Source organism: Mya arenaria, chromosome 12 (genome assembly GCF_026914265.1).
Source record: "Mya arenaria isolate MELC-2E11 chromosome 12, ASM2691426v1".
NCBI classification, from domain to species: Eukaryota; Metazoa; Mollusca; class Bivalvia; order Myida; family Myidae; genus Mya; species Mya arenaria.
The window spans coordinates 17,493,201-17,511,356 of record NC_069133.1 but is presented as its reverse complement, the minus strand read 5'-3'; the positions used below and the strand labels follow the sequence as shown (position 1 = coordinate 17,511,356).

Here is an 18,156-nt window from a genome sequence, read left to right as displayed (position 1 = left end):
GAATAAGCTTCAAAGCTTCATTCTCAAATTCTGTCGTGATTATTTCGTTTAGTGCATATCACTTGTCCATCTTTCGCGTACTATTGCCTTAGTAAATCCTTTGATGACGCTCACACGTTGTATAAACGGAAATTAAAAACAACAAAAACAACAACAACAACAACAACAACTGTTTTCTGGCATGAAATAGTGGCTAATTAAAAAAGGCCAAAGCTATATATAGCAATTAGATTCCTCTTTTTATCCTGATTATCTAAAATACCGCTTACAAAAAGATGATACGACATGGATGAATTTAGTAACCGTATTTCTTCGAAAGCATATGTAATATTTGAGTCTGGACACGCACCAAGAGACTAAATCAATTAGTAAAAAGGCTTCTGACGCATGTTTGTTACATGCTGTAGGCAGCGAAATTATAATTGCCATTCACACATTTAGACTGTTTGCATAATAAAAACATCTGTTTTCCTAAGTGGGCACCCGTTCCCATAAAAGCGATAGTCCTAAAACAGCTAAAAATAAACCCAGATGTGGTTAGCTTTTACAACATAACAAACAAAGCATACTTTGTAAGGCAAGCAATTCCTACTAGAACAATTTGTCACAATAGTATAGTTCTGCAAATACAACACGAGCGATAGATCATGGGGAACACAAATACACGGGAGCACATATAAAACCAGCAAATTATCAAAACATCCAAGTGAAATCTATATCGAATATTAATCAAGCTGAGCTGTTATGATATATACATAGGCGGTGACCGTGGTAATTAGTGAAATTGAACCTATTCTCGTGCCCGGCACCTGGCGGATATTTATGTATTTTATTTTAGGTCAGTTTGTTCATTCTACGCTTGTCTTGGAACGTGTTATTCTAATAAGTGGTATATCCATTAAATGAGTGTTTATATCGCAGACAAATAAAACATGTTAATGTTCAACTAAAATATCTGGAGCAATAGGCCCTAACGTTTCGAAAACCTGTTATTTGTTACAGATTTAAGTATCGTTTATATAAATAAATTGATTATACCTGATTTTATAAAAATAAATATATTTATCATTATAAACTGTAAAATAAAAAAAAATAAAAAATATATTTCACATTTTACCAACCTCATGAGTCTTATATATTCCAAGCAATTCTTTCAATGTGTTCAGTCCCTATCAGCAATAATAAATAAAGATATGTAAAACTTGTTTCTTTAATTGATTCTTTATATGACTTTATTTCTTAATCATTTACCAGTTACAGAATATATCCCAGTACAACGTTAAAAATTTGAATACCTAACACAAAGAATGCATGAATCAACAATCAGTAATTTGAATTTTAAATTCCATCAAGAATGCATTCTATATAACTTACATCAATATGTATACACTATATGACATTTATGATTACTGGAGTGTGACAAGCGATATCGCACGCACGTATCTTTTTATCAATAAAATGTTTAGAGTTTCATCATGTTTAATCTTCTGTAAAATTTATTAAAAATAACGTATTTGATTTCACAAAATAGCTTACGGATAATCGAATGCAGTGAGGAAGATTGCATTAATTACACTATAAGGAGTGTATATTCATAACAGCATACATGAAACCACGAACTGAAAATGATCTTATCTCAAAGGGTAGGGTAAAATTATTATCAAATGCCATGAATCGAATGCTTTCGAACAAGTGCTTGTGACGTCATCAATAAGAGTGTAAGGATATGACAAAAAATAAGTGATTAATAAAATTTACTATATTGTCAAAATTGTATTATCACTGAAAGAAATGATCTGATCTGAAGATTTTTGTTCAGTTTCATGTTGGTAATGGGTGTTCCGATATCTGCCTAGACTCAAGACTGAAATGCCAGTGGTAATTGATTTGGAAATAAATCTTATAGTGACTGAAATTATTGACACAAGCGTGATATAGTTTGGTGATGAGGAACACAATTGGTCCACTCACTAAAGCAATTGAGTTCTGCAAATAAACACTAACGAATATGTTATTGAAGTTATCAAGTAATTCAATATAGTCGAGCGATACATAAAATCTATTGATGACAAAATCTTCATTAAGTTATTGATAATTTTTTTCTGAAAACATCGCAGTAATTAAAGCAAAGTATGATGTCTAGAGCTTTCATGCCCAGTGACATTTGATTCTGAAAACAGGAGACTAAGTCGGAACAGAACTATATGTCTCAAACATTCCAAGCTTTAGCAATGTTGAACCTCTGATGAATGAGAATTCAACATAAAGTGACGTGTTTAAAAAAGTACAAAACACATATCGCACTGTTTAGCACAATCAAACTGCACATCCTTCAAAAAGATCTGCATCACCCACAAAGTGCTCGTGATTTATTGGACGCAGTTTGCATTTCAGATGATTATCTGTGATAAACTCAAGCTGCATAATATTGAAGACAAAGAGGCTGGAGCAAAATGTACCCGAAAACTATCTAGAGATATCCAAGGAACTAAACACACAGGGTCATTAATGATAAACTGGTCAATAAAAATGTCAATACATTTTAAAATTACAAGAATAAAACAATAAGGTTGATGCCAGATGATACAAAGTTACATTTGCATATAGTAGGTTTGGTAGTTTCTGGCATAATTCAAGACATGTACTGAATATAAAAAACACACATTACATACAGTTTTCAGTAAAGAAACTTTAAACCCAGCATATAAACTCCACATACTTATCAAGGGGTTGATCAGTAACAGCATAGATGGACCTACTCACTAAACTATTGAATACACCTTCGTTCACCATTGGCTTCGTGAATATATCATCTACCCAAAAGTGAAGACCAGCAACTACACATGTATGCACTTAAATACGATCCCCACTGAAAGTCATATTTGTCACTGCCAGAACTATGCACAAAGCTCCTTCATACAACAATGCTGGACAAGTAGAACTTTGTAAAATATGTAAGTACATGGAAACCAATACAATATTGTTGTAACTATCTTTTGTTTGTTTTGAGTTTGCCCAAATTTTATCTTTCCAACAGATGACCACAAACCCTTTATTACCAAGTAGAGCATTTCCAGATAAACATATACGTATACTTTATACAAAATCAGAATATCAAATTCCAAAAAATCTTTATTCACTCAACAGTTAAGGAAATAAGTTAAGCGATTCTTTAATTATATCGCTAAATGTCAAACGAAAGGCCAATGTTAATGATAAGCCTGAGAAGATTCAATGTCATTGAATGGTTTTTGGATCTATATTATGAAAAATGTACTTTTGTAATAGTATCCTCCTAAAATTCCTTTTACATATTATCCTCTTAAACTTCCTTTTACATAGTATCCTCCTAAACTTCCTTGTACATAGTATTCTCCTAAATTTCCTTTTACATATTATCCTCCTAAACTTCCTTTTACATATTATCCTCCTAAACTTCCTTTTACATATTATACTCCTAAACTTCCTTTTACATAGTATCCTCCTAAACTTCCTTTTACATATTATCCTTCTAAACTTCCTTTTACATTAAGCATGTCATTCTCTCAAGCGAAACCAGCGATGAATTATCGATATCAATAACTCGTCAGTCAACTGTCATTAGCACAACTTATATGACTGACTTGCTCGATTCTGAAGTGTTCCAAGTGAAATGTTGAGCGGTCGGCTTGACCACAATTATAAAAAACCTCCTTTCGAAGAAACACTTTCCATTGGAGCTAATAAATGTGCTTCAGATCCCATATGAACACAATATGAAAGGAATATGAAAAGTAATTGTTGTCCTCTTCGTAACGATAACAGTGATTTAGCAAATATCACGTATTTTACGTCATTTAGTGTTCACGGTATCAGGTTTATCATGCTGTCCTACAAAGATGATATCTTTGGTGACATAAAAAACTTTTCCGAATTTAGAGGCATGTGGAAATTATTGGAAATAACAGAAATATCAGTCGACAAAACATAAATCACGGTCATAAAATAACTTCTAGTAATATTATCATTTGTTTTTATAAGACAATCCCTATTATGACGACAATAAACACGCTATGCACAAGGTAATTAAGAATTCCAGACAAGAGCCTGTTTGCCGTTGCACTCGCTAATAACCATAGCTGAAACGTCTATGTTTTTCCAAAATAACTAATAACAGTTACGATTAGCACTAACAACTGATATAAGCATTATAACAATATGCAAATTAGGATAAATCGATAACCGGATTCAGAGGAGCTCAACAGAGACAAATTTCGAAATTCAATGCCTTGAAAGTTGAAACCGTTGGCATTATCAATTTGCCAGAATAGTATTGGCGTGCCAGCTGTTCAATCATTGTCCCGGTTTTGTGTTGCAATTTATGGAAACATTTCCCTCTAGCTCCCCCCAAAAGGGACTAGGTCACGTTTTATATACTCAGACATGAACTCAAACACACGTGAGGACTAAATGCTTGTTTAAATGACGTTTTCAACAATTCATTGAAAAAACAAAATAATAAAATAAGTCCCTCTTTACATTTCTGTTTACAATGGAGAACACATAGATTGCTTTATCTTTGTTCTCTAAACACCCTGGCCCGGAGAATTCTTTGAATGAATCAGAAACAAAATCACTTAAAATGGAAGAGGTGTTTTGACAAAAGCTATGTGACAGAGTCGCTTGCCAAACTGCCACTTATTCGAAACCATCCTGGTAAAACGTGTACAGCCAGCCGGGTCTATATGTTTAAAAATTAAATAAAGATTATTCGGCACTTGTTCTAAAAGAACGGTTAATTTTGTTGTAAGTGAAAACGCATATTTTTGCATCTTATTTTCCAATTGATGAAAGTATGTTTGCTGCTCGGCTTTCTGTGAAAAATGTGAACATGCCCCTGATGATAATGACACGTTGGCACAGTACTCTCACAATTTATAGTTTGCTCTTACGTCATAGGACACTCATACAACTTTCTTGATACAAAAATGTTAATTTCGTTGCCTTTACCTTTCATCAATAGTCATTGTATGTGGAATTTATAGCTATTTCACTTACGAAAACATTAATGATATATACAAAGAAGGTTTTGCTGTTATTTTATCCGTGTATCTCTCAATTCTAAGTATTGTTTTTTTTTACATTTCGCATTTAACTGTTTACGGATACATTCAATAAAATATGTTAAAAGGTCTAGGCAATGCGGATCTCATGCACAAATGTGAATAAACACAATCAGGTGAAGTGGTTTACTGGTATCAAATTTCATTTCGGTACTGTAAAGGTTCAATGGAAAAAAAAATGTCGAAGGAGTGTTAAAGATCTATGGTGCAGAATTTGTGATAACAATGCCGATACACTTGTTTGCGCATATCTTTATGATTGATATTAAAGAGATGTGTGGACAAAATACATCAGATATGAACGTTTATCAACAGAATGACCACAAAGAAGGCTTCTTAAAACAAAGCAGTCTTTAGTTAAATGGTCATTTATCATACAATTTGAAAAATAGATGAATGATATACGATAATGGTATCTTTATTAACCACAAGCGCCTCTAGGTTATCACTTCACTGGTTCACGTGCACGTACGTCATGTTGACTACTGTTCTATACAAGGATGTGTTCGATATGGCTATTTAATTTTCGTTTGATTTCACCAAAGCCTTAAGCAGATATTTTATGTTTAAAGCAATCGAAATCTGTATCATCCATAACCAAATACCTCTCATCTTGAATAAAATAATAACAATGATTTTAATATGTTCTAAATTTAAACTTTTAAATTGACACAACCCTATCTGGGCAATTGATGTAAAATTATGTCTGGTATAAAGGTAGATATGCAATATAAACATCCTTTAGTGAAAATTATTTGTGTTTTTTGTGCGTTATTTAATGATGTTTATGCTATCATCGTTCTCTATGTTCCTTTGCCATTTTCTTTAACTGTATACTTGAAATGGATTGTTGAAAATGTTTATCTCCAATGCAAATGTATTGTAGTTGTATACGCAATGGGTTCATCGGTACCTGACAGCACTTATTTAATGAATAGTAATTTATGATGAAATGTGAAGGTATATAGAACATTAAGTCTTAATCTATAGTTTTAAGTATAACTACGAAACAAGAAACAAGGGTACTTACTTATTTTCAGTATAAATCCGGGGTCTTATATCCATAAACAGAACAAATCGTACATTTAAACTTTAAATTAAACTAACACTTAAGGTAGTATATCATTCCAGTATATAAACGTTGCCATAAAGTTCACACGGTTAAATGCTCAACTATCATCAAATGGTGAATGTTTGTAGTGACTAGTCAGCTGAAATATTAAACCTACATCTTCACACATTGATCAGTGTTTATCAAGCGAGAGATACAGAGTAGCGCAATATCTTTCGACCGCGCTGTTGGAGATCGCTGTTCGAACAGAAAATATTCCTAAATAATCCGGAATGGATTTGTGTTATTTCATAACTTTAAAATACAAAAAGTGCAAAAGCGTAGACAACCAGCTCAGTTTTATAACGTCTCAAAAGTTTTCAAATCTTTATACAAATATTTAGCGAACAATTTCGCCTTAATAAGTTCATATTACCACAATTAAACGAGTACAGAGCATGTATTACAATGAACTAATACAGCAATCGTCCTATAGCGTAAACTATCCTTAAATACCACCAGTAAACATTCCCAGTGCAAGTATTATGGCTTAATTTAGAATACAGCAACCATCACAGATGCTAATCGTATTAATACCCTACAGTCACAACGCTACGGGCTAATTACATGGTGATGACTTCTTTTAATCAGAAGATCTTGCAAATCCAAGAAATTGCAATTGTTCAATAACTAAATATTCTACCATTTAAATGATTAAGTCATCATCGAACAGAAAATGTCCATACGTGTATGATAGAAAGAAGAACCACCAGACATTACATCTTAGTTTGAGATTTGTCTTATTGAGCTTTGCCTCTAACTGTTTCCTTGATGATGACTCGAGGATTCACTGTTTTCTGTATTCCATAAGGGACAGCATAACGCTGCGTCTTAAATACTTAAATACATGTTAATTGAGATTCTGAGAAGTGTTTGATTTGGACAGCGGAAATACCAAACTGATATGGTGTGACCAAACATGACTTTTGTTGAGTTTAAACATGACTCAACTCATATTATATTTTTCCGAGAACGTTGAAATAAAGTAAAATACTTTGCATTACAGCTTGCTTACGGATGTTGTTATACAATCCGTAATAAGAGAGCCATTATATTTTTGACAAGTATCATACCGATGCGACATATCATTTATCTTCCTTGATCAAGTATTTTGTTACACTATCATATACCTAACACTATAGAAAAAAAGATGACTTTATTAACGTACCGCAATTTGATAAGCATAGTGTTTTTGTTTATCCTGTCACTTGCATACAAATCGGTCCAATAACAAGGTGCCGTGTAAACTTTAGTTTATTAGGATAGTAGACCACGTGATGTTTATCTACAGTCAGATGGTCATGTGACCGTGAAAACGAACTTTTATATATTCTGCAATGTCAGAAGAACAGCACAAATGCTGTTGTAGTATCTTATCAATGGACCACTAACAGCCGACCTCAACAATCACTCGCCCATAAAGTCCCATCATTATGCAAAATAATGACACTGGCAAAACAATCGACCTGAAATCTACATGTGATGTGAAAATCTTACCCCACCCGCAAATGATGGAAACTGTGAAACAGCATTCAACGATACCCGTCGATAGTTTATTCCATTTCTGTGGTGAATGACAAAATATCACTTACAACAGAAATGAATGATCTCTTTGCCGGTGCAGTTCGGAACATCCAACACTATCAACATCAATTTAATCCATTTAACATGTGGCGACTGTTTGTAAACAATCGTGATCTTAAATCTTGACCTGTGTACTGTACTCTGTGACTTGCGGAATAATTGTTACATCATCAGATGATGTTTGGAGACTGATCCATGCTTAAGCACGTTTAAAAGTATTGTTTTATGTTTTGAATTGATATTGACGTATTGAAATGCAATGACTTTGAATATAAACGTATTGAAGTTTTAAGAACTACTTTGGGGGGCGATTTAAACATGGATACCGAGTGTGATGACTTCAACAGGGAAAAAACAGTTGCCCCCCCTTACTTTTAAAGATACTTTATGATTTTTAGGTTTTTATAGTGTTTAATTTAGCACCCGATAAATCCCTCCGCCTTGCCAGATAAACTTCCTTTATCAACGGCACTAACCTAATATTCTCTATATACATCAAACGTGTTGTTGTGATTCGAAAAGGCAAAGCGAGACAAGAATAAGCTTCAAAGCTTCATTCTCAATTATTTCGTGATTATTTCGTTTGGTGCATATATCACTTATCTATCTTTGCCACAGTAAATCCTTCGATTACGCTCAAGCGTTGTTCAAACGGAAATAAACAACAACAACAACAACAACAACAACAACAACAACAACAACTGTTTTATTGAAATAAATAGTGTTTAAACAAAAAAACTCCTAATTATAGCAGCTAGATTCATCTTTTTATCCTTATTATCAATACTTTCGCTAACAACAGGATGATACGAAAGTGGATGTATTAGTGGCCGTATTTTTTCGAGAGCATATTAATATGTAATATATAAGTCTGTCAAGCCCCCGACAAACTAAATCAATCGTAAAAAGCATATGATGTATAGTTGTTACGAGCTGTAAGCAACGACATTATAATTGCTGTTCACAGGCTAAGACTATTCGCATTATAACAGCCCTATTCATAAACCGTCGGAAGTAGAAAAAAAGCGATCAACAATTATAAAACTGGTATGGTGACCGAAGGAAACATATTGAACGTTAGAAGACGCACACGCGGGGTGGGGGTGGGGGGCGCAACTTATGACGTGCGCGATCCTTCCTTAGGAATCAAAAACATAGTCTTCAAAGCGGTTTGTAGGATGACTAGTTTAAGTACAAACAGGTCCATACTGGTTCAATTTATAAATTTGTGTTCTACCATATTTGCAAACACTTTGACCTGTTAAGGGGGGAAAGGTGTGGATGCACCCGTCCCCATGAAACCGATTATCTTAGTAAAATAAAAATGAACTCAGTTATTATTAGTTTTACAACAAAACAAACAAAAACTACTTTTATTGCAAGCAATTAATTACATTTTTTAAGTATAATTTGTCATTACATGAAAGATCTACAAATATAACACGAGCGATACATCATGGGGAACACATATAAAACCAGCTAATTATTAATATATCCCAGAAAAATCTATATCGAACATCAATCAAGCTGAGCTGTTTATGATATTTATATATTCCATGGCAGTTGTAATTAGTGTAATTGAACCCATTCGCTTGCCCGGCACCTGGCGGATATTTATGTATTTTTACGACAGTTTGAGGATCTTCCGCTATTCTTGGAATATGGGTTTATTTTATTAGTGATATAGTCATTGATGAGTTTGTTAACAAAAGCATACGTGAAGGATCAACTGAAATATCTGGAGCAACAGGACTTAACTTAACTCGAAATATGCTACTTGTAACAGGTTTAAGTATCTTATTTTATGTATCCAAATTACTGGCTTATACTTGATTTAACAAATATAAATCATCATTAAACACTTAAAAGTATAAAATACTGTAAGAAAAACTCCACTATAAGAGGGAAAAATAGAAATTAAACCATAAAAAATAGCCTCGTCGTCGCCATCATCAGCATCATCATCATCATTATCATCATCATCATCATTATCCCCATCAACTTTAATATGAACACCATTAAACTTACCTCATGAGTCTTGTATAATTCAAGTAGTCCGTTCAATGTTATACGACCCAATCAGCAATAACTAAGTTTGATAAAGATATGTGAAACTTGATTCTTTAATAGATGCTTTATATAACCATATTTCTTAATCATTTACTTGTCACAATCTTTGACATACAGAACATATCTCCATACAAAGTTTATATTATGAATACCTTGCATATAACGCATGAGTCAGAGCAGTTTTAATTTTAAATTCCATCAAAATTGCATTATATACAACATTCCAACATCAGGACTGTATTCACTGTACGACATATGCGATAACTCAAGTGTGGAAAGGGGAATGGCTCAAGCGTATTTATTTATAAATGACACGTTTAAAGTTTCGGCCTGTTTCGTCTTATGTAGATTTTATTTAAAATAACGTATTTGATTTCACATAACAGTTCACGTTTAAACTTATGCAGTATGGACACTATTACCAGTATATTCATTACAGTATACATGAAAACACGAACTAAAATGATCTTGTCTCAAAGGGTAGGGTAATTTACTATCAAATGCCATGGACCGAATGCCTTAAATCGGAGTGCATAGAGATGACAAACAACTGCATGCCATTAATAAATTGTTAATATTATATACTAGGTGATAGAAATATGTATAATTTGAACATTTTTGTTCAGCTTCATATCGGTAATGGGGTGTTCCGATCTCTGCATAGAATCAAGACTCAAATGACAGTGGTACTTGATTTGGAAATAAATCTATTGACTGATATTATTGACAAAAGCACACGGGACATTGATCTAAGAGGATGTCTTACAATTCCCCTACCAGTCTGGTAAAGTGCCTTAAATGGAAACTTATATAAAGAGAAATGTTTTTCTGATAAACAGCTACATATGATATGGTTTGATGATGAGGAACAAATATGTTCCTATCGCTGAAACGATTGAGTGCGCCGAAAAGACAATTACGAATATGTAATTGAACGAGTAATTCAATATAGTCGAGTGATACATCAGATCTATTGATGAAAGGATCTTCATTTCAATAATTAATGAATGTGTTTTGAAAATGCATCTCAGTACTTTAAGCAGAGAACGATGTCTGAAACAAGAGCATCCAGAGGGTCCCGGAACGCACACTCATGCCCAGTGACATTTCATTCTGAAAACAGGATACTAAGCTTGCAAGGATCTACAAGTCTCAAACATTTAATGTCGAAATCATCAGCATCATCATCTGGACCAAACTATTTGATTATCTGCTGTGATCGACGTTTTTGATTTCCTGTTACCATTTTCTGTTGCTTCATTGTCTTGTATTTTGCCAAACTGTCAAATGATTGCGTCCATGAAGAAAATCAGCCAAATGCTCAATTAGACGTTTACACGCGAAATGTAACGAGGTTTTGACAAGATGTACAGTTTCGCAGCTAAGACGTGATAAGCGAACATAATTTTGAAATTGATGGAATTTTCCCATATCAACAACACAATGTGACGTGTTCAAAAACGTATAAAATCTCATTTCGCACAGTTTACTGCAATCAGAGTGAACGTGTCTGAAGAAGATCCACATCACCAACAAAGTGCTTGTAATTTATTAAGCGCTGTTTGCGTTTGTGATAAATCTCTCTGATAAAATCAAGCTGCATCAAATTCAAGACATAGAGGCTGGGACGAAATGTACCCGAATATTATTTAGAGATATCCAAGAAACTAAACATTCACTAGTATAAAATGACAAACTAAGCAATAAAATCATAGTAACTATTTTGACAGAGTACCAGTAAAATAAAGAAGAGGAGTAGGCATAAAATGATCCGACCGCATTTGCAGCGGAACTAGGTACGCCGGCTTTCTTTAGGTGTATTGTTATACTGTATAACATATGGTTATAATAAAAATAAGAGTACAGAATTTTGTAATATCCATGCTGATCGGCTAATAATTACTTGATGTACGGCATGTGACATCACTATGGAATACGTTAAACCGCGTGAACATGCGCTCAATAGTTTATTTATTGATTAAAGCGCAACGTCCCCCTTAAGTCATCACTACAGTTATAAATTAACAATGACCAAATTAATCAGTTGATCATGAGAGTCTAAATAGAAAATCTTAATGAACAATTAAGATAGCACATAGCATTTCCCTCTATGCTTCTTTTACATTAAAACATGGATAAGCATTTTACAGGTAACATGTAGTGCCGCATATACTGTATCATCTGCCGTAATACTAACTCGCATTTCTTTCTTTATTATTTATATTTACCGCTGTAAAAGTAAACTTTCTTAATGTTCTTTTACATTTAACGTGTTATTCTCTCAAGCCAAACCAGCGATCAATCAATAACTCGTCAGTCAACTGTCATAAAGACTCATGGTTGACTTGCTCGCTTCTGAAGTGTTAAAGGTAAAAAGTGGAGCGGTCGGCTTGACCACAATGATAAAAAGAACCTCCTTTCAATTTGAGCTAATAAATGTGCTTTAGATCCCATTAGAAAATCATATAAAAGGAATATGAAAATATATCACGTCATTTACGTCATTTAGTGTTCACGGTATCAGGTTTATCATGCTGCCCTACAAAGATAAAATCTTTGGCCACATTAATAAACATGTCTGGATTGAGAGAAATGCGGAGATTATTTGCAAGAACAGAAATATCAGCCGACAAAATATTAGTCACGAACATACAATACAATTCCTGTGATGACGACAACAGACACACTATTCACAAGGTAATTAAGGATTCCAGACAAGAGCCTGTATGCTGTTGCACTCACTAATAACCACAGCTGCAAGATCTATGTTTCCCCAATATAACTAATGAAAGTTATGATTAGCACTTACAACTGATACATGCATTATAACAATGCCAATTAAGCTACCTATTAAAGTGGTTTAAAGGGACAAGCGGATTCGGAGGAGCAAAAACTCATTTCGAAATTCAATGCCTTGAAACCGTTGGCATTATATAGGAAAAGAGGATTTTCATCAAACGTAAAATCCCAGGGTCATTGTAACAGAAGGTCTTCATTTACAATTGTATTAGTAATATAGGTTCATACTGAACTTTTCATCAAGAATGGAGACGAAATATGTTAGATGGCCGTAATAACATTTTTCTGCTAACTCTCCTTATTAAAAGTTGTTATGCCTTTGCATATACAATAAATAAAAAAAATAATATTAATAATATTCCTGTTTTGTTTTATCGTTGAAGCCAAAAATTTGATAGCATTTTAAGAGCCTTGTTAATCTGCCATGATTTCATTGTCATACCAACATATGAAGTTTCATCCTTTTCGGCTAAGATTTCATTGTCATACCAACATATGCAGTTACATGTTAATTTGCTACGATATTATTATTATGCAAACATATGCAGTCTAACTTTAGTCTGCCAGAATATCCTTGGCATGCCATTTGTCCAATCGTTGTCATGTTGTAATCATATCCATCTTGGTCCTCCAAAGGGACTCTGTTACGTTTTGTATGGTTAGACATAGACACAAATATGTGTGTGTGTGTGTGTGTGTGTGTGTGCAAAGGGAACTAAATGATTGTTTCAATGACATTATGTCATCCAAACTTCATATTACAGCTTGCTTGTAATACTTGATACAAAAGCCGAAAAGCGTAACTTAACGCTATTTAAAAGGGATTAATTAAAGCTCTGTTTAAACCAATTCTGTTCTAATCGCCAATTGCTGTTTGTTTGTTATCATAACAGTTAGTGAAATAACTCAATTTCAACAATTGTTGTAATAATGAAATCTGTAAGTAAGTCCCTCTAAGCTTCAATACATTTCTGTTAAGAATGAAGAACACATAGATTGCTTTGTCTACGATTTATCTTTGTTCTCTAAACATCCTGGTTCGGAGTATTCTTTTAATCAATCAGAAACAAAATAACTTAAAAAAGGAAGAGGCGTTTTGGCAAAAGCTATGTGGCAGAGTCGCTTGCTGAACTGCCTCTTATTTGAAAGTCATCCAGGTAAAAACATTAACAGCCAGCCGGGCCTATATGTTCAAACATAAAATACAGTTTTCTTTTCATTGTTTCTAATTGATAAAAGTATGTTTGCTGCTCGGCTTTTTGTCAAAAATGTGAACATGCCTCTAATGAAAAAGACAATTTGGCATACTCTCGCAATTAACAGTTTACTCTTACGTCATAGGACACTCATACAACCTTTTGGATACAAAAATGCTGATTTCGTTGCCGTTCCCTTCATTCGATATATATTGTCTGTGTAATTTATAGCCTCTTTTACACAATGAAAACGTCAATGACATGTACAATATTTTTGCTGTCATCATCACCGCTTATCTCCCAATACTAGCAATTGTTATTTTGACATTTCAATGGCCAAGGGTATTATCAAACTGTTTAAATACTAATCTTACACAAGGCAGGTAGTCTGAAATCTGCAGAAGAGGTCAATGCAAGTTCGATCTAATGCACAAAATGTAAATAAACACAACCAGCGGTTTAAAGATATCAAATTACGTTACGGTTACAGTACTTCTATAATTTAAATTCAAAGGTGTACCGTTGTATAAAGATCTTTAGTGCAGATTAAATGATGAAAATGTAATGCAGAAATAAGCGTATCGGCATTGTCATTGATATGCGGAAGAGATATATGAACGAAATACATCAGCGTTTATCATCATACCGACCACAAAGAGGGCTCACCATTTAATAGTTTTAAAACCCAGCGGCCTATAGTACAGTTATCAATAACACAACTTGAAAGATATATGAATAATAAATTCCTTCAATGTATCTTTAAAGATGCACTCTTACTCCCAAATAAGATTTACCACAATTAATTGTTTTATTATGCCCAAAAGGAGGAATGCATGTCGAAATCAATGGTTTCTATGAAGAATATCGAGTTTAATATGAAAGATAGGTGCAGAAAACACGGTATTTCTATCTTATGAGACGGTAGTTGATGGCAGTAAATCTTTTAACACTCATCAATCATTTAATAGTTTTGTATCTTAAGCTATTAACTACACGGCTACAATTTTGTTATCAGTAATTAATATTTTATAAATGCATTATTCAGGAAGATGTTAAAGGTTGATCAATTTATGTTTGTTTTACATATGTTAGTACTGATTTTGAATAAAAGTGTCACTTTAATAACTACAAGCGCCTCTAGGTTATCACTTCACTGATTAAGAACGTACTATACATTGACTACAATAATATAGAAGGATGCATTCGATATTGCTATTTAATCATCATTTGATTTCACCTTAAGCACAGGTTTATATTTAAGGCAATCGAAAAGTTTGTCGACTTAAGTGGAATGTCAAATACAAATACCTCTACGATCAGTGTTTAAATATCATTTGGGCGAAAACAGTGATGTAACTTTACACTAAAATTAGAATATTAAATAGACAAATAGTCTGTCTGGGCCTTCGTTGTTTATTACTTTCTGGTACAAAGATATATCTGTAATTTGTGTCTTTAGAGGAAAGAAGTTGAGAAATTTGTGCATCATATATTGATTGTTCATGTTATCATATTTATCTATCAATATCATTGTTCCTTGCCTCCTCTATAATTGTCTACTTGAAATGTTCACATTTGTTTAGCATGGTCATCTCAATTGTATGTATTGTGTTTATACGCGCAATAAGTACGTAAGTACTTTGTGGCACTGTTCTGTGATGATATGTGAAAGTTTATAGAACATAAAGTCTTAGTCTATATTTCGTAGAGATAAAACTAGATACAAGACTACTTACTTATTTCCAGTATAATTCCTGGGTCTAATATCCAAACATTGGGTAAAAAAACATTTAAACTTAAAATTTAACTAACACTTAAGGTAGTACAGCAAATTCATACACAAATATTTAAGCGAAAACGTCGGCTTGAACGTTACACGGTAAGATAATACTACTGCTATCATCAAATGATGAATGTTTGTAGTGACAAGTTAGCTGAAATATTATCAGAGAGCAGGTGCACATAGCGAGATATACAGAGCAGCAACCTTCCCGTCAACCGCACTGTTGGATATCGCTGTTCGAACAGATAATATGCATTATATTAAAGATGCACTATTACACTAACTCCGTAATAAGATTTAACACATTTAATACAATTGTTTTACTATATCAAAAAGAATGATCAATAGCGAAAACAATGGTGCTTATAAAGGACACTGAGTTTAATTTGAAAGAAATATGTTGGAAACACATTATTACTACCTTATGAGAAGATAGTAGATCTTTTAGCATTCACCAATCATTTAATAGCTTTGCGTTTTCAGCTATTAATACACGGTTATAATATTGTTATCAGTAATTAATATTTTCCATATATGCATTATTTTGTAAGTAGTTGAAGGCTTATCACTCAAAATTTATGTTTTTAAACATGTAAGCATTGATTTTGAATAAGAGTGTCACTTTAATATGAAACCGATTCAAGTAAGTTCTTTACTGAAATTACAAAGACCAAAATCGCTGAAAAACAGCACGGATAAGAATATTTTGAAAAACCTTACACGTTAAGGGTTCGTCAACATGGTACAGTCTTGATCCCTTACATGCTTAATTTATTCTTAATATAAAGTTTGTTTTGTAAACTGTTTTAAGCGACCAAGAAAATATACATTTCCAATTTATATTCATTGGTAAACATTAGGCCAAATAAATTCAAAATGCCAATTTAATGGAAAATTGCGTCATTGTTACCCCAATATTATTGATATAGCAACGGAACATTCATTGAAGAAAATTCTGATATTAAATAAATATGTTTTAAATACATTTTGCAAAATCATTTGCAAGATGTTTCGTAGGTACGACTATTTTAGGATATATTATCAGGTTTGTTTGATGGTTCATCTCAGCCATTTCTTTTTTCTTCTTTTCGTAGAAAAAGGTCGACGATGCGACAATTCGAAAATTCACCAAGAGTCGGGACTTAAATGCGCCAAGTGGCGGGGTAAAAATACTTTAAGAGGCGAAGAATAATACGGCGCATTTCCGCCCCGCCACATGGCCAAATTCGATGTGAAAATGCAATCACACGCATTGGCAAAAATTGTATTGAACATACATTTAAGGAGAGATATTTCGGTCACCATGATGTACCATTGGAACCGAAGGTCGCATAAAGATGACGTAGAGGTGCACCATTACATTGAGGGACTCAATAAAATTTAAAAATCTAGTATCTCTATTTCAGAGGTGCTTCTCTAATTGATGTCCTGAAGATACAAGCACACTTTCCTATCTAGTAGTGAACTTCTACTTTTGATGTAAGAACTGGAATAATGCGACTGTTGACTAGAACGGTACTTCATACACAGCAATGTAAGAAAATGAAATCCTATATCATTCAGAAAGCTTTGTTTCTATAGATATGATTTGTTACGCATGTTTATCATTTCGACATTGACCCTATTTTGATTAAAATTACATTTATAACGTATGATTTGTTGATGCGTTATTGGTATATTTAAACAAATTGCAATGCAGTCAAATAAACGATTACTTTAGTATATTTATAACGTTCTATTTCTTAAAATACAACAATAAAACAACTTTAGAGCATATATTAATGCAAAATTTAGAATGCAGACATCAGCCCAGAGGCTAATCGTTGTAATGCACTTCAGTCCTAATGTTATTGGCCAATTGCATGGCGATGACTCATTGCCATCAGCAGATTCAAGACATTGCAAATTTTCAATTACCATATCTCGTGATTTACTTCGAAAATCTGAATATCAAATTCATCATCGAACAGATAATGTTTATATTATGTAAGAACAAACACATAGTTGCGTGAACCCGTCTTTGAATGTCATCATCGCCCAAAGGCTAATCATTTAACTCTTGAACATAAATTCTGAATTAAAGACAATTTTTACTGTACCAACATTTCCATTTAACTTACCTCATAAGTCTTGAATAATCTATGTTATTCTTTTAATGGTATAAGCCCGAATCCGCAATTATAAGTGAAGAAATGTGAAAATTGATTCTTTTAGTGATGCTTTAGGTGAATACACTTCTCAACCAGTCACTTGTCATAAAATTGTCTACCAGGATATATCCCAATAGAATATTTATATAATAAAACTATTCATAATGCATGAATCAGAGTAGTTTGCATTTTAAATTGCTTAAAAATGCTTTCTATTCAACATTCCAACATCAATATGTATACACTGTATGACATTTGCGATCACAAGAGCATGACAAGGAAAATCGCACAAACATATTTGTTTTTAAACAAACAAATGCATAAAGGGTTAAAGGGAGCTTTATTACATGAACTAAGCTAT

The 18,156-nt window shown here is 33.2% G+C and overlaps 1 protein-coding gene across 5 annotated transcripts in view; it reads right to left on the bottom strand.

Moving 5' to 3' along the window:
• The window catches only part of LOC128212078 (uncharacterized), a 126,159-nt gene that overhangs the window by 87,244 nt on the left and 20,759 nt on the right, over window positions 1-18,156 (bottom strand). The window contains exon 1 of one of the 5 annotated variants that reach the window (XM_052917328.1): window positions 9,826-10,084. The exons of 2 other annotated variants lie outside the window; for them this stretch is intronic. The gene's annotated coding sequence lies outside the window, so the exon portion shown is untranslated. Of the gene's footprint in view, window positions 1-1,121; window positions 1,237-6,132; window positions 6,595-9,825; window positions 10,085-18,156 lie in introns of those variants that run through there. 2 more of the 5 variants (XM_052917326.1, XM_052917329.1) reach the window with 2 other exon arrangements.